The following is a 24,391-nucleotide window of genomic DNA, read 5'->3' on the forward strand; positions in this document are numbered from 1 at the left end:
AGCGGATGCCCTTCCAGCCACTACCCATCTCTGGGAAACATCCACACACACATTCACACACACACTCATACACTACGGACAATTTAGCCTACCCAATTCACCTGTACCACATGTCTTTGGACTGTGGGGGAAACCGGAGCACCTGGAGGAAACCCATGCGAACGCAGGGAGAACATGCAAACTCCACACAGAAACGCCAACTGAGCCGAGGCTCGAACCAGCGGCCTTCTTGCTGCGAGGCGACAGCACTACCTACTGCGCCACTGCTTCGCCCTTTAGAGTGAACTTTCCCTTTAAATATCTGCTAGAAAATAAATCTAATCAGGTTAATACCTTGAAATGCAAATGAGCTGGCAATCCCCGCCCACTGAAAGTAGGTTCTCGCATTACATTTAAAATATCTGTTCCTTTAAATATCTCTTTATTGCAGGGGAATAAAATCTAGAGATGTCAATACCACAGTTTCAGCCAAAGTGAACATTAATCACTGTCTATTCTTTGTACATTTTTACATTTCAAAAGTGCTAATAACTACTTTTTAAAAAAGTGCTAATAACTACTTTTTAAGCTAAAATAAAATCTGGATATCCAGACAAAGAAAGTAAATCAAGGTTAGGGTCTCGTATATCATATGTACTGAGCAAACATTTCATTCATTAATGGTGAAAAAAAACTCTTGAAATTCTGCTAATCATTTATTTTAGTATTTCAAGTATAGAGGGGGGATTTATATTGGTTTGGGATGCTTGTGGAGCGTAAATAACAATAGAAATTAATTAATAATTACTTTTATGAAAAGTCTCTTTACTCATTTACACATCCTTCACTTGTTTAAACCCTATAAGTGTCTTTCTTCTGTTGAACACAAAAGAAGATGTTTTGAAGAATGCTGGTTGTTGGACTCATTGATTTCTATAGAACAAAAAATACTATGGAAGTCCAACAATTAGCATTCTTCAAAACATCTTCTTTTGTGTTCAACAGAGGAAAGACACTCATCAACATTTAAAACCACATGAGGGAGAGTAAACGAGTAGGTAATGTTCATTTTAGAGTGAACTCATTCATTCATTTTCTTGTCGGCTTAGTCCCTTTATTAATCCAGGGTCGCCACAGCGGAATGAACCGCCAACTTATCCAGCAAGTTTTTACGCAGCGGATGCCCTTCCAGCCGCTACCCATCTCTGGGAAACATCCACACACACATTCACACACACACTCATACACTACGGACAATTTAGCCTACCCAATTCACCTGTACCACATGTCTTTGGACTGTGGGGGAAACCGGAGCACCCGTAGGAAACCCATGCGAATGCAGGGAGAACATGCAAACTCCACACAGAAACACCAACTGAGCCGAGGCTCGAACCAGCGGCCTTCTTGCTGTGAGGCGACAGCACTACCTACTGTGCCACTGCTTCACCCTTTAGAGTGAACTTTCCTTTAAATATCTGCTAGAAAATAAATCTAATCAGGTTAATACCTTTAAATGCAAATGAGCTGGTAATCCCCGCCCACTAAAAGTAGGTTCTCGAATTACATTTAAAATATCTGTTCCTTTAAATATCTCTTTATTGCAGGGTAATAAAATCTAGAGATGTCAATACCACAGTTTCAGCCAAAGTGAACATTAATCATCGTCTATTCTTTGTACATTTTTAAATTTCAAAAGTGCTAATAACTACTTTTTAAGCTAAAATAAAATCTAGATATCCAGACAAAGAAAGTAAATCAAGGTTAGGGTCTCGTATATCATATGTAGTGAGCAAGCATTACATTCATTAAGGGAGAAAAAAAGCACTTGAAATTCTACTAATCATTAATTTTTTCGTATTTCAAGTACAGAGGGGGGATTTATATTGGTTTGGGATGCTTGTGGAGCGTAAATAACAATAGAAATTAAATTAATAATTACTTTTATGAAAAGTCTCTTTACTCATTTACACATCCTTCACTTGTTCAAACCCTATAAGTGTCTTTCTTCTGTTAAACACAAAAGAAGATGTTTTGAAGAATGCTGGTTGTTGGACTCATTGATTTCTATAGAACAAAAATACTATGGAAGTCCAACAATCAGCATTCTTTAAAACATCTTCTTTTGTGTTCAGCAGAGGAAAGACAATCATCAACATTTAAAACCACATGAGGGAGAGTAAACGAGTAGGTAATGTTCATTTTAGAGTGAACTTTCCCTTTAAATATCTGCTAGAAAATAAATCTAATCAGGTTAATACCTTTAAATGCAAATGAGATGGTTCTCCCCGCCCACTCAAAGTAGGTTCTCACATTAAATTTGAAATATCTTTTCCTTTAAATATCTCTCTATTGCAGGGAAAAAAAATCTACAGATGTTAATACCAGTTTCAGCCAAAGCGAAGATTAATCATCGTCTATTCTTTGAACTTTTTTAAATTTCAAAAGTGCTAATAACTACTTTTTAAGCTAAAATAAAATCTAAATATCTAGACAAAAAATGTGAATCAAGTTCAGGGTCATGTATATCAGTAGTGATTATTCACTAAGGGAAAAAGCCTCTTGAAATTCTGCTAATTAATCATTTTTGTATTTCAAGTATGCAGGGAGGATTCAAATTGGTTTGAGATGTCTATGGAGCCTAAATAACAACAGAAATTAAATTAATGAGTACTTTTTTGAAAAGTCTCTTTACTCATTTACAAAACATCTTAATTTGTGTTTAACAGATGTTTATTTTTGAGAGAACTTTCCTGTTAAATATCTCTTTACTGCTAAGAAATAAATCTAAACTGGTTAATACCTTTATATGCAAATGAGCTGGTTCTCTCCACCCACTGAAAGTGGGTTGTCGCATTACATTGTAAATGTCTATCCCTTTAAAAATCGCTTTATTGCTAGGAAATAAATCTGAACGGGTTAATACCATAGTTTCAGCCAAAGCGAACATTAATCATTGTCAATTATTTGTACATTTTTAAATTTCAAAAGTGCTAATAACTACTTTTCAAGCAAAATAAAATCTAAATATCTAGACAAAGAATGTGAATCAAGTTCAGGTTCATGTATATCAGTAGTGAGTATTCACTACATTTATTAAGGGGAAAAGCCTCTTGAAATTCTGCCAATCATTTATTTTTTGTATTGTAAGTTTAAAAGGGCATTCATATTGGTTTGGACTGTAATGGAGAGTAAATAACAACAGCAATTAAATTAATAATGATTTTTATGAAAAGTCTCGTTACTCATTTACTCACCCTTCACTTGTTCAAGACCTATATAAGTGTCTTTCTTCTGTTGAACACAAAAATGTTTTGAAGAATGCTGGTTGTTGGACTTATTGACTTCTATAGAAAGAAAAATAGGATGGAAGTCAATGAATTCAACAACCAGCATTCTTCAAAACATCTTCTTTTGTGTTCAACAGAAGAAAGACACTGATCAACGATTAAAACCACATGAGGAAAAATAAATGATAAGGTAATGTTCATTTTTGGGTGAACTATCCCTTTAAATATCTCTTTATTGCTAAGAAATGAATCTGATTGGGTTGATACCAAAGTGAACATTAATCCCTGTCTATTCTTTGTACTTGTGAATTTCAACAGTGTTAATAATCATTTTAAGCTGAAATAAAATGTAAATTTTCTATGAAAAATTCTAAATCGAAATAAAACAAACTAACAAATAACTCACATAAAATTAAATGATACCTCTTACCTTAATTTATTCACCTTCTCATTTCATTTACACGAAACAAATTACAAACCAGAGTACTATATAAAGAACTGTTGTCTACCTGCATTGCCTCAGAGTAGATTTAGAAAGCTTGCCTGAAACACTCTTAATTCATTTATTCATTTACGTACACTTTTACAATGTAAACAATGCAGGGTTCCCTTAATTCATTCATGTTGTTTCAACACAAATCGATTAAATTAACTCAACAAATTTAAGTCTATTGAACATAAAAAAATTAAGTTGCCCCCAAAAATCTCAATAATTGAGAAGTAGTTTGAACATGCTGTGAAATACTTTCTTCACAGTATACTATTGTTATTTATTGTCACTTACCCCTTCCTTTGTTTGTTTTCTTATTTTTTTCGCTGTAAGAACGCAGTTAACTTGTATTTTCCTTCTTTTATATTGATCTCCTATTGTGTTTGTATACTTCCGTTTATTTTGTTCAAAAATCACAAACCACAGTAATGGAGTTGGTTGCACTGCATTGGCAACTGCAGGGCCAAGACTGCACTTTTCACTGCTGATTAAACGATAATATTTTCACTGCTGTTAAAAATGAACAAACGATGCATTGGTTTTGAATTACGCTGTTATATTGTGCCTTATAAACACACAAATCTGTTAAATAGTAAAAAAAAAACAACAAAAATAGAGGGGTCGGTTGGTTCGAAAGACCCACCCCCCACTTACAAGGTCCAGAATTGGTCCCCCATATGAGCTCATTTATCCCATTTTTTACTTTTATGCTATCATAAATGGAAAAAAACTAACTAATCAAGAAAATAAATAAATAAAAAGCTTTAAGATCTCCTGTTGAATTATTTTTACTTCAGAATTTTTTCTCAAATGGACTCAAATGGACAAATTCTGACTGAGGAAAGCTGAATGTACTGGCCAGATTGTTATTTGCCAAAAGGCTTCAAGTTTTCACAGAATCCAAAATTTCCACCAACACATCTTTTAAGCTACCCCTGAGCACTTTTTGTTTGGTTTTGGATTTTGATAATAAATTTGTATTTTAAAAAATAAGTATCTTTTCATATTTCCTTTTAAACTTAAAATGCTAATCTCAACATTACAGTTGAAGTCAGAATTAAGAGCCCCCTTTTGTTTTGTTTTTTTCTTCTTTTTTAATTTCCAAATGATGTTTAACAGAGCAAGGAAATTTTCACAGTATGTTTGATAATATTTTTTTTTATTCTGGAGAAAGTCTTATTTGTTTTATTTCGACTAAAATATAAGCAGTTTTTCATTTTTTACAAAAAATTTTAAGGTTAAAATTATTATCCCCTTCAAGCTATTTTTTTCCCCGATCTGTATTATCAGTATTAGAGATGAGTTATTAAAACTATTATGTTTAGAAATGTGTTGAAAAAAATGTCCTCCCTGTTAAACAGAAAGTGAGGAAAAAAATAAACAAGGGGGCTAATCATTTTGACTTCAACTGTATATATAAAACTGCAAAATAAAGCGTACAGTTTAAATGCACTTTTATAAATAAACACTTAAAATAGTAAAATAGTATGTAAGCAATTTGCCAAAATGGTAGGAATATTTTTAGTATCTCAAGAAAGTGATTATGATCACTATCCGACAAGCTAATCCATCAAAAAAGAAATGCTTAAAATGTCAATAAAATGCAGTATTTATACCTGAAGGATATAGAAATTGATGAAAAAATAATAATAAATAACCAGCCCAATCAATAAGCGGGCCTGTAAATATGATACCCAGTTTACTGTGGTCAACATAATTACGTGAGATTTAAATTAATTACTTGAAATGAGCTGCACAAAGCACAATTAAATGGAGTGGCACTGCCATGTGCTCCTCTCGTCTTACTAATATCTTCTTCGTCAGTGTCCGCTGATCAGAGACCTCAAGTACACATGCTAAACACAGAAGAAAAGATTAGCATCTTATACATAAAGAGTACACACTCGACTGCTCCGTTGAAAGAAGAATGGATATGAAAGTGTGTAAAGAAGCAGACATTAAAATCAGCTCTTAAAATTGAATTTGTCGTCATGATAATCAAAGACAATTATTACAAAAAAAAACTATTATTTTCTATATTTATTTATTTATTTTTCTAAACATGATCGAAAGTGTTTCAGTGCGGTCGTCACGCTAATCTTTCTGCTACTGAATGGCTTCATTAGTATGCAAGCACATAATGAACTGTCTTCTTTTGCATAATTAAAAATGATGGCTTAACGGCGAAGTTACAAAAAATTAAAACGAACAGTAATCACTGAATAATTATGCAGCATTTTTAATTATAGCGATCATATCAGAAACACATGTGATTTTTTGCTGTATTTGTGAGTGTATTGTATTCATTTATATTGGTTGCAATGTTGCACATCATTGTAAATAAGTTACTCCAAAAAGGAAAAAGAAATGTTTTGTTATTACTACTATTATTATTATTATTATGAATAATAATAATAATAATAATAATAATAATAATAGTAATATAGCCTATTGTAAAAATTGTGAATTAATATTTTATTTACTTTAAAAATAAAAATAAAAACAGTACACAAAATAAATAATATTTATAAAATAAAATGCAATCGATTTAGTAAAACATTTTGGAAACACTTTACATTTGCTAATTTCATAAATACAGGACTGCAGTGTTAAATTATTTCCCAGTTAAGAATATCATAAGCAAATGATACAACTATTGCCGGACGATATTTTATTTAGCTTCATGTGGCTTAAATTCCATTGTCTCGTCTTTTGGTTTCCATCTTAGGGGGAGAGTTTAGTGTCCACTTATGAACTGCTGACTCATGACATGCGTAAATGACCCAGCAAATGTAGTAATACTAGTTGTCTTTAAATTGAACGATTGAAACATCTGTGTTTATTTTTTGAAGGAAAAATAACAAATCTCATATGAGGTATTTAAATGCTTTAATCTCCTTATACTGCATTAAAACGCGATATTCTTTGGTTTAATAAATAAAGGACTAGTAAGTGATGATACATAAGGATACAGAGGCATCATGTGACTAGAAGTAAGACAATTAAAAATGACCATAGGGAGTTACAATACTATTGTTATGTAAAAACCTCACTTTACAGTTTAGAAATGTTTTACGGTCATTTAATTATAACTTTTTTTTAATCAAATGGTTTAATAAAAAAATAAAATTAAAAAAACGAAGGTAAAAGAAACATCTCCTAATCCATTAATTCAAGAAACGCAGCGAAAAAAAAAATCTCTATGACCCTCATCAGTATGCAAGCGAATAATGAAACATCTTCTATGCATAATTAAAAGGAAGGCTTAACGGCAATGTAAAGAGAAAAAAAAAATTACAGAGCGTTTCCAATTACATCACGTCATTATTCGCAATCCAAACGAACTCGTATCTTAGAGCAAAAGAAATTTCAGGCAAATGAAATGAACGTGGATAATGATCTCAGCGCTTTAATTAACAATCTTAGAGCAGAAGACCTGCCGAGACAAAGCGGCGAAGCCAGTCTGAATCTCCAGCTCCTTACACCCAGTCACAGAGAAACCTCTCATACCCATCCAGATGCCCATGCACTGGTACGAGCAGTTACTAGATCTCTGAAAACCACAACCTATGCAGGATCAGTCTTAGCAGTCACTCTACATTGGACCTGAGTGCATGGCATAATTCTGTAGAAATATTACAGAATGGACATCCTGAAGGTAATCCGAGTAAGTAGCACAACGTCATGCCAACTTCCTCCCAATCCAAAGGAAATAGTTCCCGAAAAACGTTGGAGCGAAATCCGAAGAATCCCCAGTTCGAAGTCCAAAGTTTGAGAGGAGGCCTTAGGATGAACTACCCGTGAAAAGCGATTATCAATTCTCCATTCAGCTCAAAAGGGAAAAAAAAGATACTCCAACAATACTCCCTCCCTCCCTCCCGCACATTAAGGAGAGATCAAGTATGCAAAGCAGGCCGTTGATTGCGAGAAGCAAGGCAGAAAAGGTAAGACTGGGTGGAATTAGGAAGATCGCCGAAAGCAATGCAACGGCGGCATCGGTGGTCCCACTCTCAGCGTCGCTGTGCTGGCCAAGATGGCATTGGCATTCCTGGGTGATGGAGGAGCCCGTGCTCTCACATACTTACGTACTCATGCATTTACATTTCCTCGTGAAGCGTCCCTCTCTCTCTCGCTCTCTCTAGCGAAGCTGCACTACGCAGCCAACATCACGAATGACTCCGCAGACAATCCTGTGGGGGGAAGAGGCAAAGCTGGCAGCTCCTCAGAGGGGCACACGCCCAGCCAAGTGGGCAGGACGGCACCCAGTAGTGTAGGAGGGGGGGGACAGCAGGGAACTTCCAACTTCCCCTAAATGAGGCTTGTTGACATTTGCATTTGCCTTTCTTTTGTGTCGCGCTAACATGTTCAATTGTTTTTAGGAAAGAGCCTTCTGCTACCTCCCTTTTGAAAAGCAATTTATTGTGCCAGTTTTCCCATTTTCTGCCATGTCCCCTCCCCGTCTCCCAGCCACCAGCTGCCAAGTTTTCTCACTCAAGTGGAGAACCGCACTTGGTGCCTGTTTTTTTTTTTTTTTTTTGCATGGGTACGGTGTTTGTCGTCCTTGCCAGTTTGGGAAGAAGAACAGAGAGGAAGTGTGAAATAAAAAAACATGTTCTTTTTGTAACTTATGGTAACACTCTGAGACAGATGCAGGCACTCATAAATTATATGCTTCATTTGCATATTCCTGGCATAAGACATTATGCAAATAACAAGCGATTTGCATAATGGATTCCTCTTGTTGCCTCCGAAGCCCTGTGCTCCTTTTTATTTAATAATGAAAAAAGCAAAAGACAAAAAATAAAACTGGGAAGGACGTCTCATTGAGCCTTGCTGGAGCCGTGTGCCAGTGCCTGAAAACACACATGCTGCTTTGCAGAAAAACAGGGCAATGCTTGCCAGGGATTGCTGATAGTGTAAGACAATTCAAAACTTGACTAAATGGTGTAGCTGAAAAGACTAATAAGTATTGTGTGCGAAATTACGTTGACGTGATTCATTAACACGAGCGTATACATCTTGGGATTGCGCCTCCAAGTATAATGCTGTAGACTAATTAATTACAGAGGGGTATCGAGATGGGTGGTAATAAGGGGAAAGCACATGTGTAAATAATTCAAAACAGCCTTGCTGTATGTTTTAGCCTCGTCAGCTACAAACAGAAAATCACGTACACCAAAAAAAAGAGCAGAAATGCAAGTTGTGCGATAATATTTGGTAATTACACTTCTGATAATTGCTTAATCAAATATGACTGCCGCTGCTAATTTAGCGGTAAATTACAGAGGCGCTTTTAGTGGAGCTCACGTAAGACGAAAGATAATTAGATGGAGAAGTTCAGAACGGCGTTCAAAATAAATAGTATCGTTGTCCAGTGTTGTTGATTAGAACATACCTTGAATCTGAAAAGATGATAACCCCCTGCCCACCGTTCACAGGCGTATAGGGAATATTTGAATGCATCTGGAAAACAGTATCGAATGGTGATTGAGAGGGGAAAAAAGGAGGGAGGTGGTTAAAAGGAGCACTTTGATTATTTATAACGAAATGCCAGGCAACATTCTGCGTAGGGATCAGATGGCAAACGTCAACTGCGATCAGCTATAGTCCAATAAGCAGCCTCCTGACTAGTGTACAGAGGAGCTGGGGAACTGCTCACCTCAGATGCTGGGCTGCAGGGTTTTGAGCACCTCCATGGAGAGAAGGGCAAGGCAGGCAAGCGGGGCGGGTGATGCCAGGGTACGGATGCTGTGGGGCGGGCAGCGGGCGACCAGATGTTACGAGCAATTCATCAGCTCCTAGAATCAATTAACCCGCATGTTAATTAATGTCAGGCTTATGGAACGAAGTTGGGGGGGTGGCAGGGGGATGTGCTGGCAGAGCTGAAAGCAATAGAGGGGAGGGTGCGAAAAGACGAGAAGTGGATAGGGGATGGGCGAGTGCAAGAAACAAGCTGCGAATGCGGATTCGTGAAAAGCTGGCATGGTGCCATCCACTCAGTGGCAGCGCCAAGGCGGACTGGTGCTCGGCGTCGGGGGGATAGAGACAAGAAAAAAAAACAAAACATGAAGACCCATGCCATTCGGTTCATTTTGCCAAAGGAGAACGGACGTTTTTTGTTGATGTTCGTTTTTTTTACGCAATGTGCGTACAACAAATGTTGATCATAAGGAGGTTTTTTGGGTGCAAGGCTAAACCGAACTCAAACAGGAAAATAAGAGGAATACCATCTGCTGCTTGTGATTATGGAATATCGGTGATGTTCATAGCGGAATTTAGGGATGGGAAGACGTCGATATCGCCTGACTAGCATTGGAGTGGAAGTAACAACACAAAGAATGTAAAGTCGTTGCATGCCATTGCAATAGACGGCATAGTCAATTGAGTAAAACTACACTACCCGTGGGAATGTAAACGTACAGTGTGACTTTTATTTAAGAAATGGCAATGGTGGCGCTGTCCACCCAGTGGCATTGGAGGCGGGACAAGAGAAAGCACCTCCCTCTCTCTTCCTCGCTCTTTTCTTGTACAGAGCATCTCCCGGTGCCAAGCAGGCAGTCTGCCAGCCAGACAGCAGATGCCATGCCAACTTCCTTTCTGGCAACCACGCTGCAGACGCCAGGTGGATACATGTGGCACACTTACCGAGCCGCGGCGATACATTTTCTGGAGACGCCAAGGCGTTTTTTGTTGAACGGGATGCCAGGATCGTTGCAGTGGCATCTGCTAAGGAAAGATGGAGAAGGTAAACATGTACGTGCCCGATGCGGCTCGGTTGGCAACTGGAATCAAGAACAAACAAAGACAACCGTGGTGCTTTTGTTGACTAATTAATCCGAAAAAAATTGAGCAGCTAATTAGCGCGGCGGATTCAATAAGGCAGCTGTAAATGAAAATAAATTGGCGCATAAAAAAAAAACAAGACAAAACAAAACTAAATCAGCAAGCTGTTATATCGAAAGGGGAGGTGTCTGTACTTTTGTGCCAGCCCCGCTCCCCATTAATACTTAATTTTGCTGTATATGAACCACCATTTCTTGTCAACTGCCAGCCAACCATTGCAGTGGAGATTGTCAAACAACGGGCATTGCGGCATCAGATGTTTACAATCCGCCTTTTAACATGAGAAGACCTGGGGGACGGTGCCAACGGCAAAACAGCAGCTGTTTACAAAAGCTACACCCCAAAAAAAGAGCAAGAACGAGAATCAGCAAAACTGAGGATGCATACTAATGAGCCGGCACATACAATTATAATCAACTAACCAGATGGGGTTTAATTTATGCATTTTCTCTTAATGACGCACTAATCGTTTTAAATTGTTTCGATGATGAAAAACTTTTTTCTCCGCCGGCATGATGGAGTTTTTCAGGTGTGACTTGGAAAAAAAAATTAAACAGAAGAAATACAAGATGTATGAAATTCCACTTCAGCAGCAAGCCAGGCTATGCCAGGCAAGGAAGGAGGAGGCAAGCGTGTGCGATTTATCTACATTCACAGCAATCACCAGGGAGATGAATGGCTAAGACTGTAGATTCTTTACGCCATCAACCCGTATGGGAGACAAGAGACAAGGGGGGTGCCACCCACAACAGCCAAGCAGGAACCTGATGGAGGGGGCACAGAATCACACCAGCAGACACTTTGGGAAGGCGGTAACCTCCAGACCAGCCTGCCTGCAACTCTGCCAAATGGGGCAAGGGGGGCTGTGGGAACGTTTTCAGCACCCCCCACTTTTTTGCATGCCCCCTCTTTGCCACCCAATCAAGCAGCTGGCAAACTCCTCCCGTTGGTTTTGTTTATGTTTTAGATATATATTCGACCACAGAAGTGCTAGCCCGTTTTTGGAGCTGCTACCAGCAAGGTTCGGAGGAGGAACATTGCCCCGGTTCTGCGAAGGCGATGGGCATCGGGCACACAGCCAACTACGGGCGGCGGTGCAACCGGCGATAACGGATGATTTGCCTAAGTTCGTTTTCGCTGATTAAAATGCACAGCGAAAATTAAAGCGGCAATTAGCGCGGGGGAAGGAGACTCATCAGCGTGCGCTAATTACGAGCGGATACTCCAAACTTTTACTTGCAGTTCTCATGCCTCTCGATTTTGTTGGACAAAGGGGCACGGTTGTGGAATATGAATAATTGAAGAAGTCATCCAAAGGGAGGGATTATAAGATCTTTGTGCTTCCTACACTGCCTTGGCATAACCACCAAGATGACAGAACCAAGGCTGCCACCAGAAAGAATAGGCTGGGCAATGGTGGCATCTTTTGGGGCATTGCCAACACGATCGATTAAGTATTTGCCGCACATGCGATTAGTGATTTAATTCATAATTCTTGTTGTTTTTTTGTGTTTTTTTTTTTTAATTGTCGTCGCGGAACACGTGTGGATATAATCGTTTGGAGTTAATGAGGTTTGGATGATCCGTCTTTTATTTTAATTCCACGGGGGAAGTTAATTGCGCCTCGTCCTCATTATACAAATGGATTACAAAAAAAGAAGAAAAAAAAACTGCCTGGCAGAAACAAGGAGGGAGAGGGGGAGAGGGAGAGGCAGAAGGAAAAGAAAGGGAGAATATTTTCCTTCTTTGTGAGCCAACATACACATAATACCACATGCAAACAAGCAGAGAAAAGCAACTGCAATGCTTGACTATGCTAGTCTCTCCCAAGTCCTCCCCAGGAAAACCCAGCATGTCTCTCCTCTCTCCCTGCTCACTGCAGCCAGATCCTTCAAATGCCAAAGGACCTCTGCTTTCTCTGGATGTGGATATTACAAAACATGGGCGAGACAAACGCTACACAGGATTAAATTTCTGCCGATTGGATATTACCGTCATTATTAAAATGGTTAGTTTTCTGCTGTTATTAGTGTTGAGCTTTGTTATAGAGGTGGCGTTTGCGGGGCGAAGCGAAATGGAAAGGAGACAACAAGAGAGCCTATGGCAGGGCACCTGCTAATGTCCTCAGCGCTTAATCATCGTACAGCAGAATGGTTTTATGCATATTTCATTTGCATATCATTAAATCGCTAAGGCACACTGGCAGCGGAGAACAGGGAGTGGGGAAATGAGGAGCACAAAGTGTTAAAAAAAGGAAAGAGCGACTCATTATGCGATGGCAATCTTCAAAGCTGTGTGCCTGCTTTCCGGCATCTTGCCAACTCGTTTTAATTCAACGTTAATTAAAAAAAAAAAAAAAAAAAGAAAAAGGAGGAGGGGCTCGCTCAGCCTGTCATATGCGGATTAATTGAGTGTCTTCCAAGGAACAAGAGTACAGTTTATGTGCCGGGTGAATGCGGATACATCTGTTCGTAATCACCGGAATTACTTTTTTGACGAAAGAAGGCCAAAATACGCCACTTTTACACAGAATGGAAATGTATATTTGTACACATGATAAATGTAAATTTAATCATGCTTTAAACGGCAAATGTTATTTAAGGTATTTTGTTGCCATCATGAAACATTAAATATGTTTGATGCAGAAGTGAGGATTTGAGAAGTTGGCACCGGGCGAGATCGGGAGCCTGGCAACTCGGGCTCGGGATGAAAGCGTGGGAATCGCTGGGGGCATTCTGTCACAAGATTTCACCCTGTATGAAACAAATCCAACACTTGCTCACATCTGCCCCCTCTGCCAACCACCCATCAAACACACTATGCGCATAATTAACTCGCCGAGACTCTGATTGCCTGTATTAAATCACTTGGCAAAATTGAATCTTTGTTTCTGGTTAAATGTGCTCGCTGTCATTACGTCTGGCACACCGTCCAGTAGAACGTGTAGATGAAATGGCTTCTTTAAAGATATGCGTATTGACACACACAAACATACAAATGTAAACAAACAGATGCACAAGCAATTAAGCAAAGAACGAGAGCTTGATTCTTAAATTTAGCTTAATCTTTATACAAACTAAAAATACAAAGCAATAAAGAGCAAAATTGTAAACAGGTTAACAAATGAATAAATGCGGAAAAATAAAGCACCGATCCAAACTAATAACTTTTAATTAACACTATTTTAACATGGCGCACAAGACTAAAGTATAGGAAGAATAAACCCCTGTTCTTCGCCAAACTGGCTTATGTAATCGCAAACTAGCCATCTTGCCCACGTCTCACCTGCTAAATGCCCTTGGGTGCTTCTTAGCATATGCAAAAGCTAAGAGGATGCAGAGCGGCTCAATTAGCCCTGTTTATGAAAGCTATAATGAGAGCTGTAGGGCAAAGGGGGCGGCAGCCTGGCAGAAAGAGCCCGCTCGCAGCGGGTATCAGCCTGGCGCTTTTGAGCCATGATACATGCAGATGTCGCTGTAGTTCTTCCAAAAGCTAGCACGAACGAAAGGAGGTGGTGGTGGGGGGGCGATAACGAGGACCTCGTTTGGAATCAAACACACCTCTCCCATATGTTTTTTAGAAACACGCGTGTGTGCCGGAATGGGGAGGATTGCAAGGCTGTGGGTGCACGTGAAGTTAACATGGGGTGAGGGGGAAGTTTCACTGGAGATCTTTGTACGTGGTAATGCGGATGAAAATAACATCTCATGCCCCGCCTAAGTAAAGTACAACTGACAGAGTGTCTGTATTCTGCTGTGCATGTCACATGGAGCAGACATTATGCAAAGTAACCTCATTAATATGCATAAGCAGCCCCTTTATTATGCAGACCTGCACTAAAGCAATATTGTTGGGAGCTGCCGCCATGCTCTTACAGTAAGCGAACGTTATCTCCATCAGAGCAAATAGATCCTCTTGTTTTCTTTCTAACCACTTTCAAAATATTTCATTATCTGTTTAAAAGAGAAAACACACTCAAAAATAGACAGATTCTTCAATCTGTTTAATAGTGGGAGTGTATTTTGACAGGTAACATACAGTAAGTGCACAAGTTATAACCACAGCTCCCATTTCAAGTCATATCATATTAGTTTTACATGAATATTATAAAAAAAAAACTCTTGGAAATCATGCAAATAATTAGGCAATCATATCAGTGGGTTGTGCATGCCAAAAAAACACAAGCTATCAATTTCCTATCACTTTAAGGCTGAACAAGCATAATGGCAAACTGGTTAACCACTGGTTGGTGAAAAGTGATACGTCTGCTACCAGACTTTGTCAAATGCAGTCATAGTATGTTCTCTTTATCTAGCAAGCTGGCAGATCTCTCAGCAAGAGACTATTTAAGATTCCCTGTGAGGTTATAACAGACATTACAGACTAATATCTAAAATTCTGCACATTTCTGGTTTCAAAGAGGTTGGAATCGATCAGCTTGTTGTGTGGTAGTAACAACAACATATGCAACAAGTTGCATCAGTCAAGTGTGAACTCAAAACTCTCAGCGTTTTCTTTGTCATTTTATTTCCTTGCTGTTGTCATTTTAAGCTATTAGTTTTAATGGATTTTAAATGTACAGTATATTTACGTTAGTACATTCAAATGTTTTTGGTAGTGCTGCAGTTTGAATGCTGAGGTTTATGTGCTGGTATCCATCAGGACGTCTTGTTTTAGTAGTGGCACTGCTCTCACAAATTGGAAAGCTGAAGCGATTCAAGTCTATATACCCAGCAAGCATTTTTTTGTTTTTAAAAGATGTCTAATAGAAGCCTAAACATAGTCGTCTTGACTAAAACAAGGCTAAATTTGGGCTGTCAGTGCAGGGTTCAACACTATGGATTTTTTCTACTGGTCTAATCGGGCCAGTGGTTCAGATTTTTACTTGCCATGCCAAAATTTTCACTGGCCCCACCAAAAAAAAAAAACATGGGAAGTTAATAGCTATTTTTAGCCGCATATTTAAAAAAATGTGTCAAAAATAAATTCTAAATCTAGAATTTAATACTTAAGAAACTTAATAAAAGTGTTATGCAAACAAAAATAGTAGTATGGAAAATGTGGAAGCATTTTATTGCGGTTCAAAATTATTTAACAAAAGGTGGGCTGACTTGTCAAACTGACGGCAAACTGTACAAAACATCACTTCATTTTTTTTGTCGCGTTGTACTTACGTAAACGTCTGCCTTCAAGTCATTAGAAACAGACATTTTCTTTTAGCCTTATATTTTGATGTTGCCGCCATGTTGCTGTTTCTTCTCTGTACTGGTTGTTACCAGGTTATGGAAAAAAATTGAGTGCCCAAAACATCTAATCAGATAAGAGGAACCGGAAAGCAATATGGTGTTTAAGACATCACAGAGAAGGTAGTGTTTAAAGACTTCAAAGCACAAACTTAAAATTCACGCAATTGACAAATAGTCGCAGACAAATTAAATGTTAGTGACAAGGCAGCACTGTCCCAATCGGGCCAGTAATGATCCTTTCTACTGTCCCAAGTGTCTCTCACGGGCAGTCCTTATTGTTGAGCCCTGCAGTGAAAACCTAATACACGCCTACGAATAGGCCAAAAACTAGACCTGTCATTAAATAAACAGAAATTAATGACTACATATAACGTCTGTCTAATCTGATGATTAGTCTAGTTTTGGGCAATTCTAGATGTCTAGTAGATCTCCACTGACAGCCCAAGTTTAGCCCTGTTATAGCCAAGCTGTCTACGTTTATATGTCTATAAGACAAAAACTGTTTGCTAGGTCTGATGGATGAATAAGACAGACCGCTTGTAAATTTAATTGCTCAATATGACAGTCCTTACCTTGCTGATGTTTAGTTACACTGCAAAGTGATTTATTATAATATTACAATTTCACGCATTCATTAAATCATGAATATACCTCATAGATAATGTATGACAACAATTACGTCACATTTTGTTTCTGGGTTAAAATACATTATTGAAAGTGATGTTTTTACTCTTGATAAGATATAAAAATAATATATAGTCTCATTTTTATTCTAAAAGTATAAAGAATTATTCTCATTTAAACACTGAATAGGTGGCACAGTGGCCACCGCAACAACAAGAAGATCTCTCATTCGACTCCTGGCCGGGCCAGTTGGCATTTCTGTGTGGAGTTTGCATGTTCTCCCCGTGTTCATGTGGATTTCCTCTGGGTGCTCCGGTTTCCCCCACAGTCCAAAGACATGCGCTGTAGGTGAATTGAATAAAGTAAATTGGCCGTAGTGTATGTGTGCGAATGAGTGTGTATGGATGTTTCCCTGTAATGGGTTGGGGCTGGAAGGACATCCACCACGTAAAACGTATGCCAGAATAGTTGGCGGTTCATTCTGCTGGGGCAACCTCTGATAAATCAGAGACTAAGCTGAAGAAAAACGAATGAATGAATAAACACTAAATGTTTATGCATAGTTTAAACTCTCAATTTCTAAAAAAAAAAAAGAAAAACGAGACTCATTTGCCCATTACAATTCCATTTTAAGCTCATAAAATATAAACTAGTGCTTAATTTATAGAACACAGTACTGCAATCCAAGGCCAAAAACAGACTTTTATTATTAGTTTGACTAGGTCTCGACAACAGATTAAGGGACAATATATTGTTTTCCTCTGTTGAAATTCTGGCAGTGTCCGAAAACTTGAGTTACATTCTTCACTGTGATTTTGCCTACAACAACTGTCTAATCAATAACTAATAGAAGCACAGAACAAGATAACATAATTACTACGACAACAACAAAACTAACAATTGCTCCACACAAATAGTCTTGTTTTCAAGGCTAGAATCAAAATGACAACTTCACTACAAAGACACCTTTCTTATTAAGGAGTTTTTGTCTTGTTTCTAGTCCAAATATCTAAAAACTCTTAAAGGGTCACGAAACACCAAAACACATTTTTTGAGCTGTTGACAGTCGTATATGTGTCCCACACTGCTAAAAACACTATTAGGACACCTATATTTCACTAAAAAGTGTAAATTGGTTGTTTTTGCATTATTTCAAGCAAATTCGTACTTCCTGTTTAAAAACGAATTTTTGAAGCTGCGTCACGGTCATGACATAATAGCGTGCAGACTGGACGTCTGTGCCAGAGTGTGTCTTATTACGTCTTACAGTGTGATGCATTAATGCATGAGTAAGGCTTGGGTCAAACCAATCAGCGCGCTCTATTGTGCAACTTCATTAATATTCATTAGCGTCACCGTGTTACCGCCACAGAGACGCCACGTTGTGTTGGCAAAACAAGCGTGAAGTGTTGTTTTATAGTTTGCTGCCATTAAGTTTCGTTTTCATTTTCTCTCTGTGAGAGCTCAGCTGGTTCACGTGTGGATTACAGTGTACGCGACGCTCGACAACAATAACTTACGTGTCTAAGGAGGAACATTGTTTACCTGAGAGCTGTTCTCATCTGCAAACGCTGAAATCCGGATTCGCTTGTAACGTTAGTCTCCTCTTTATAAAGACGCGGCTCTAGTTGCTGGTGATTGTCCTGTCTCTACAGATTTGGTAAGTGAGCGACCAGTGCTCTTTGTTTATTCAGTTTGTTCGTATCGAATTAAGTTAACTATTGCACTGAGTGCAAACATAGCACCGCATTTTGTGACCGGAATAACACACCCGGCTTTCTGACGCTACCTGCCGTGTGCATCTAAGTTTCCGGGAAATGCAGAGTTTTTTTTTTTTTTCTCTCATTCGCCGTGCGGTATCAAACATTGCATGAAAAAATACACGCTTAGAGCAGATCCTCGAATCAAATATCGCGTTTGTCGCGAGGGGCATGAATGAATTCCCTGAATGAAAGAGCCAAACTGCAGCTAAAGTCCACCATTTAATAATTTGGCAAATAATTCGACTAAAGATGTCCATGTAGGTTAAACACCATCACTTTCTCATGTGTGTGTATTTTGACTGAAACTCGCGCGTGCCCAAATAGACACTCCCACTAAACAGAGCTGGACACGCCCACTTTTCTGACTTTTTCCAAAGTAGAGGTGTGAAAACACCCTGCTGAAACGAGGGGGTTTCATGGCCCTTTAAATCATGAAGCATTTTCTAGACAAGTGAAAAACATTGTCTTGTTTTGAGAAATAACACTTAAAAATGCTGGGTTCAACACATGTTCAACACAATGTTGTCCCAAAAACAAATCAATTAAGTAAGCTTAATAGTTTTTACAAATTTAAGTTGTTTGAACATAAAACAATTAAGTTGCCCCCCCAAACAAACCCTTAAGAATTTTTGTTTTAACTCAATTTACATTCACCGGGCACAGGTGTTGACATGATGCTCAATTGGTACTAATGGGCCCAAAGTGTGCCAAGAAAATATCCCCCACACTATTACACAACCAGCACCAGCCTGATCCAAGGCAGGATGGATCCATGCTTTCATGTTGTTGACGTCAAATTCTGACCATCCGAATGTCGCAGCAGAAATCGAGACTCATCAGACCAGGCAACGTTTTTCCAATCTTCAATCGTCCAATTTTGGTGAGCCTGTGTGAATTATAGCCTCAGTTTCCTGTTCTAATCTCACAGGAGTGGCACACGGTGTGGTCTTCTGCTGCTGTAGCCCATCTGCCTCAAGGTTGGACGTGTTGTGTGTTCAGACATGCTCTTCTGCATACCTCTGTTGTAACAAGTGGTTATTTGAGTTACTGTTGTCTTTCTATCAGCTCGAAACAGTCTGGCCATTCTCCTCTGACCTCTGGCATCAACAAGGCATTTGCTCCCACAGAACTGCCACTCACTGGATATTTTCTCTTTTTCAGACCCTTCTCTGTAAACCCTAGAGATGGTTGTGCGTGAAAATCCAAGTAGATCAGCAGTTTCTGAAATACTCAGACCAGCCTGTCTGGCAACAACAACCATGCCACGATCAAAGTCACTTAAATCGCCCTTCTTCCCCAATTCTGATGCTCGGTTTGATCTGCAGCAGATCCATGTCTACACACCTAAATGCTTTGAGTTGCTGTCATGTGATTTCGCTGATTAGAAATTTGCATTAACTATCAGTTTTGCCTAATAAAGTGAGCGTTGAGTGCATAAAAGTAGTTTAAATGAGCAGCAAAGCTCATATTTTAGAGTATATTGTGCTTGTTTTAAGGAAAAAAACTCACTTCATTTTGACAATATTTCTGAAAACAGATCAATGTGGTTTTCTTGTCCAGAAAATGTTTTTTAATTGAAGAGTTTTTAGATATCTGGACAAGAAACAAGACAAAATCTCTAAGAAAAGCAATTTTGCAGTGTAAAGAGACTCAATGCCCACAAACGTCAAAGACTGTTAAACAAAAACCCTTGAATCTTTTTGCACTGGCCTCTTTGGTTGGATATATTTTTACAATCAGGGCCACATCTGCTAAATCTAGGGCCCAGATCCACCTAAATCCTGCTGTCCAAAAATACAGCCGATCAATGATTCTGCCACCAACCTCCAACCATTAATAGAGCACACATGACCTGTGTTAATGTTAAGATGCCATTATGAACAGCATAACTAAAAATACCAGTATTGAAGAGGAGTGGCTTTACTCCCAAAATAATCTAAAGAGTTGCAGAAAAAAAAAAAAAAACTAGTGTAAAGCGTGCAGTTTGATCAATGCTTTCCTCTCACCACATAACCGTGGCTGTATTTTTCTTAAGTGACCTTAAAACACTGCCCTTTTCAACGTCCTCTCTCTCCCTCCTGCTCGACACAGCTAATGAGGGAGCCGAGCGTGGAGGTTTGAGTCAGAACCAAGCGGGGACACCGTAAGCCAACCTACACGCTGGCGCTTTCACCTTCTGGCCTCTCACATTTCCAGACGGGAGGCTGCAGGGATGGCACTTCCTGCCTCGGAAATCTGCAGTCGTCCTGCAGGTCCAGCAGTGCAGTAACATTTATCTCTTTAACTGCTGCCCAGGCGCCAGCTTGCACATTAATTGCTTCTCTGTAATTCTATCAGATTAGTATTAATACGCCGTTGCTGAGGCCGCAGAGGTCACCTGTACTTCCTGTACGCTGTGAACTTGAGGGAAGGTTAACTGTCAATCATTTCACAAAATATGCTAATAGGCTTTTAAGACCAAGGAATCTTATTGGCCGTGGTAAAAATGTTTTATAGAGGACTGTCTTAACATGAGAACGATGTAAAGATGGTAAATGTACCTACATACAGAGTAGTCAGTTACATTCTAAGGACATGTTTACAAAAATCTGCTGCATTTAAAACAGTAAACTTTTTTTAATGGGTCAATAGTTGGTGATGTCTATATTATTATGCATGTGTGTGGGATTTAAGCATGTGCTTGACATCCCAGTTTTGACAAAATCACATTTAGTGGTTTACAAGGAGAGTATAATATCATTAAAAATGAGTTGATTACTAAAACTCAATGATTTCAAAGAAATTCAGCAACTAAACATTTAGAGCCCTATCATAAACACGGTGAAATAAGGTGCAAGATGTGTATGGCGCAATTTTTTGCTATTTTTTAAATAAACACAGCAGTTTTCACGTTTTGCATCAAGCTGTTTAAATAGTAAATCCATTTGCGCCACTTTGTGTGACTCATGGGTGTGTCCACTAAAATGGAGATGTGTTAAGGCACATTACTGGAACGTTGCTATTTTGACAGTGACCAACTATAAGCTAGTCCAGCGCAGAACGCATTAGTTATGTGTCTATGCGGGTCCAAAATGCTTACACAATGCTTAATACACACATGATTTACAGTAATACACAAATATATTTACATATGAAAAAATAAATAAATAAATAAATAAATAATAAATAAATAAATAAATAAATAAAGAGTTAAAATGTTACAAAATTATTATTTTTCTACATATAAAAAAACACCACCCTTACCTTCTTCACCTTGTTTTTTTTTCTTTTTTTCAAATTAATTATTTATGACAGTTTGCTTTTGTATAATGCTATTATTATTAGCAGTATTATTTATTATATGCATATTTATATTTGTTTAGATTTGTACAACTTATACAAGTTTAGATTTGTCTATCTGTCAGGTTTGAAGACGTCTGCATCATCTTATGGGGCATAAGAATAGGATGTGTGTTTGAATATAACACAGTTTTATGAACACACTTCATTGATATTGTTCATTTATTCATTTGCTGGAAATTAAAACTGAAACTAGAAATAGTTTTGAAACAAATCTTTACGCTTAACAAACAAAATTACGAATTTAAATACAGAGGCTAATGGATGTCTTCAGTGGAGTGTGTGCACCATAATTTCCTTACTCCACGAAAGTAAATAAGTTAAGTTAAAAGTAAAAGTAAAGTAAAGAGAAAGTAAAGAGGCTGAACGGAGGAGGCTCTTTCTTTAATCTCACTGCAGATGTTCTGTCTACCTGTTTTTCTAGCTAGTTCAGTTTTTCCACTTCCACAAAGTTCGCCTTTTAAAAAGCAAATGCGCCATGGTGCGATGCAACTGTCTCTTAAAGGGAACGGGAAATGAGACTCTGAATGGTTTAATGCAGGTTATGCTCAAAACACACCCATAACTCATTAAGAGAATAAGCACAACCCTGTTAGACCATGCGCCAGGGTGCAGACTGTCTTTTTCCATCCTTAAAATAGCAAAAGTGGATTCGGACATGCCCGTAATGCTTTTGCGCCATAGATTTTTTCGCTTAGATTGTTAAAATATAGCCCTTAATGTTTAATAACAAATACTAAGTAAAATAGTAATGTACTGTAATGTTTAATTAATGCAATGCTTAAATACAAATAAAGTGTTTTATAAATAAATACTGAGAAAAACTATTTATTAGAGATATTTACTATCTATTTCAGGTTTACATTTTAAGTATTTTAAGTGATAATTGTTGGCACTGAATAAAACACACACATATTTACTGTTTGTGTTTACCATTTGCATATGCTTGCCATTCGGATTTATTCTTCGGATTTAAAAATGCTAAAACACTAAGTCAGGAAAGTTCTGTGACATCTGTATAGCGTTATATATAAAATTGCTAATTCCACATGGCCAAGCTGTTCGTTTTGAGGCCTGCGTTTCTGAATATTCAGTGTCTTTGACGTTCATTTGGTGTGTGAGAAGTGTTTTGATGAATTACTCAAACTGACAATGCTAAGCAGGCTGTTAGGAGGTTTTTGGCTGAGGTTTTGCAGAGCTGTCACAGGTGCATTAAGATTGAAAGCACACCATCAAACTTTGAATGATAGCCAGGACTGCTTAGACAACAGTCTACAACAGCAAAAACATCTGAAACAAATAAAATACTATAGATAGGGGATAGCACGGTGGCTCAGTGGTTAGCACTGTCGCCTCACAGCAAGGTCCCTGGTTCGAGTTCCGGCTGGGCCAATTGGCATTTCTGTGTGGATAATCTGTGTGAAGTTTGCATGTTCTTCCTCTGTTGGCGTGGGTTTCCTTCTGGTGGTCCGGTTTGTCCCACAGTCAAAAGACATGCGGTACAAGTAAATTGAATAAACTAAATTGGCTGGAGTGTATGTGTGTTAATGAGAGTGTATGGGTGTTTCCCAGCTCTGGGTTGCGACTGAAAGGGCATCTGCTTCAACAAGTAGGCTAAAGACCATGGCCTCTAGCGTCTGTTGCTAGAGCACCTTTTGAGGTCGGAGGTTTACCTGCATAGCACTTTACTAGCTGGCCTCTGTTACACTCATGCCCCTAAACCTCACTCCTATTCTGGACGAGTCCCCATGTGTAACCCACCAGTTCTACTGCACCCAACCCAGTCTGAGCTGGGATCGAACCGGCAATTCTTTGTATGGAAGTGGGTTGCTCTAACACAGAGGCAAAAGACCATGGCCTCTAGCAGACTAGAGTATCTTTAGAGGTCAGAGGAGTGAAGGTGTACCTGCACAATACTTCACTAGTTGACCTCTGCTACATTTACCCCCCCAAAAACTTCACGCCCATCCCAGACGAGCCCCTAAGTGTAACCCACCGGTTCTACTGCGCCCAACCCAGTCTGAGCTATGATCGAAACGGGGATTTTTGTATGGGAGTCGGTTGCTCTAACAAGGAGGCTAAAGACTATGGACTCTTGCGTATGTCGCTAAAGTACCTTTTGAGTTTAGAGGAGTGAGGTTTACTTGAATAGCACTTCGCTAGATGGTCTCCATAATGCTCAATCCCATAACCTCACTCCAATCCCGGACGAGCCCCCATATGTAACATATTGGTACTACTGCACCCAACCCACTCTGAGCAGGGATCGAACCGGCAATTCTTTGCATGGTAGTAGGTTGCTCTAACAAGGACGCCAAAGACCATGGCCTTTAGTGTGACCATGGCGTTAGAGCACCTTTTGAGGTCAGAGGAGTATGGTTTACCTGCATAGCACTTCACCAGCTGGCCTGTTACATATACACATATATATAAAAAAAAAAAACTGTGTAAAAGTTGACTTTTTGGTTTTTACGATTGCACGTTTGCTGACTGCTTGCAGCATTTATGATCACGGAGTCTTGTTCAGTTAGCGTAAAAAAAAACCTGCTATTTTTATGATCTTATTTCAAACAAATGTTAAACGCTTGTAAACTCTGAGTAGAACTGTATCTGTAAGTGTACAGAAACATCAAGCTGTGCCTCTCATCAAGAAGAGGGGAGGGAAGAAGTTTGTCTGTAATGTGCGCGTGTGGGTGTAGTGTGCATGTCAGAGTGTATGTCTTTGCATCTGCAGGTTTGCATGTCGTCCCGCAGGGCCTGAACTGAGCAGCTGGCAGGGGAGTCATTACATACACACCTCTGACAGCTCATACTCTCATT

At 38.8% G+C, this 24,391-nt stretch overlaps 1 protein-coding gene and 1 long non-coding RNA gene across 17 annotated transcripts in view; both read right to left on the reverse strand.

Moving 5' to 3' along the window:
* Positions 1-24,391, reverse strand: part of pmfbp1 (polyamine modulated factor 1 binding protein 1) — a 326,759-nt gene that overhangs the window by 249,201 nt on the left and 53,167 nt on the right. The gene's annotated exons all lie outside the window — the stretch shown is intronic.
* On the reverse strand, positions 14,297-20,182 carry LOC147836221 (uncharacterized). The gene is made up of 2 exons (XR_015496495.1): positions 17,826-20,182; positions 14,297-17,789 (listed from the first exon to the last, which is right to left on the reverse strand). It is a non-coding gene; the product is annotated as an uncharacterized LOC147836221 (long non-coding RNA).

Source organism: Danio rerio, chromosome 7 (genome assembly GCF_052040795.2).
Source record: "Danio rerio strain M-AB ecotype USA chromosome 7, GRCz13ab, whole genome shotgun sequence".
Classification (NCBI taxonomy): domain Eukaryota; kingdom Metazoa; phylum Chordata; class Actinopteri; order Cypriniformes; family Danionidae; genus Danio; species Danio rerio.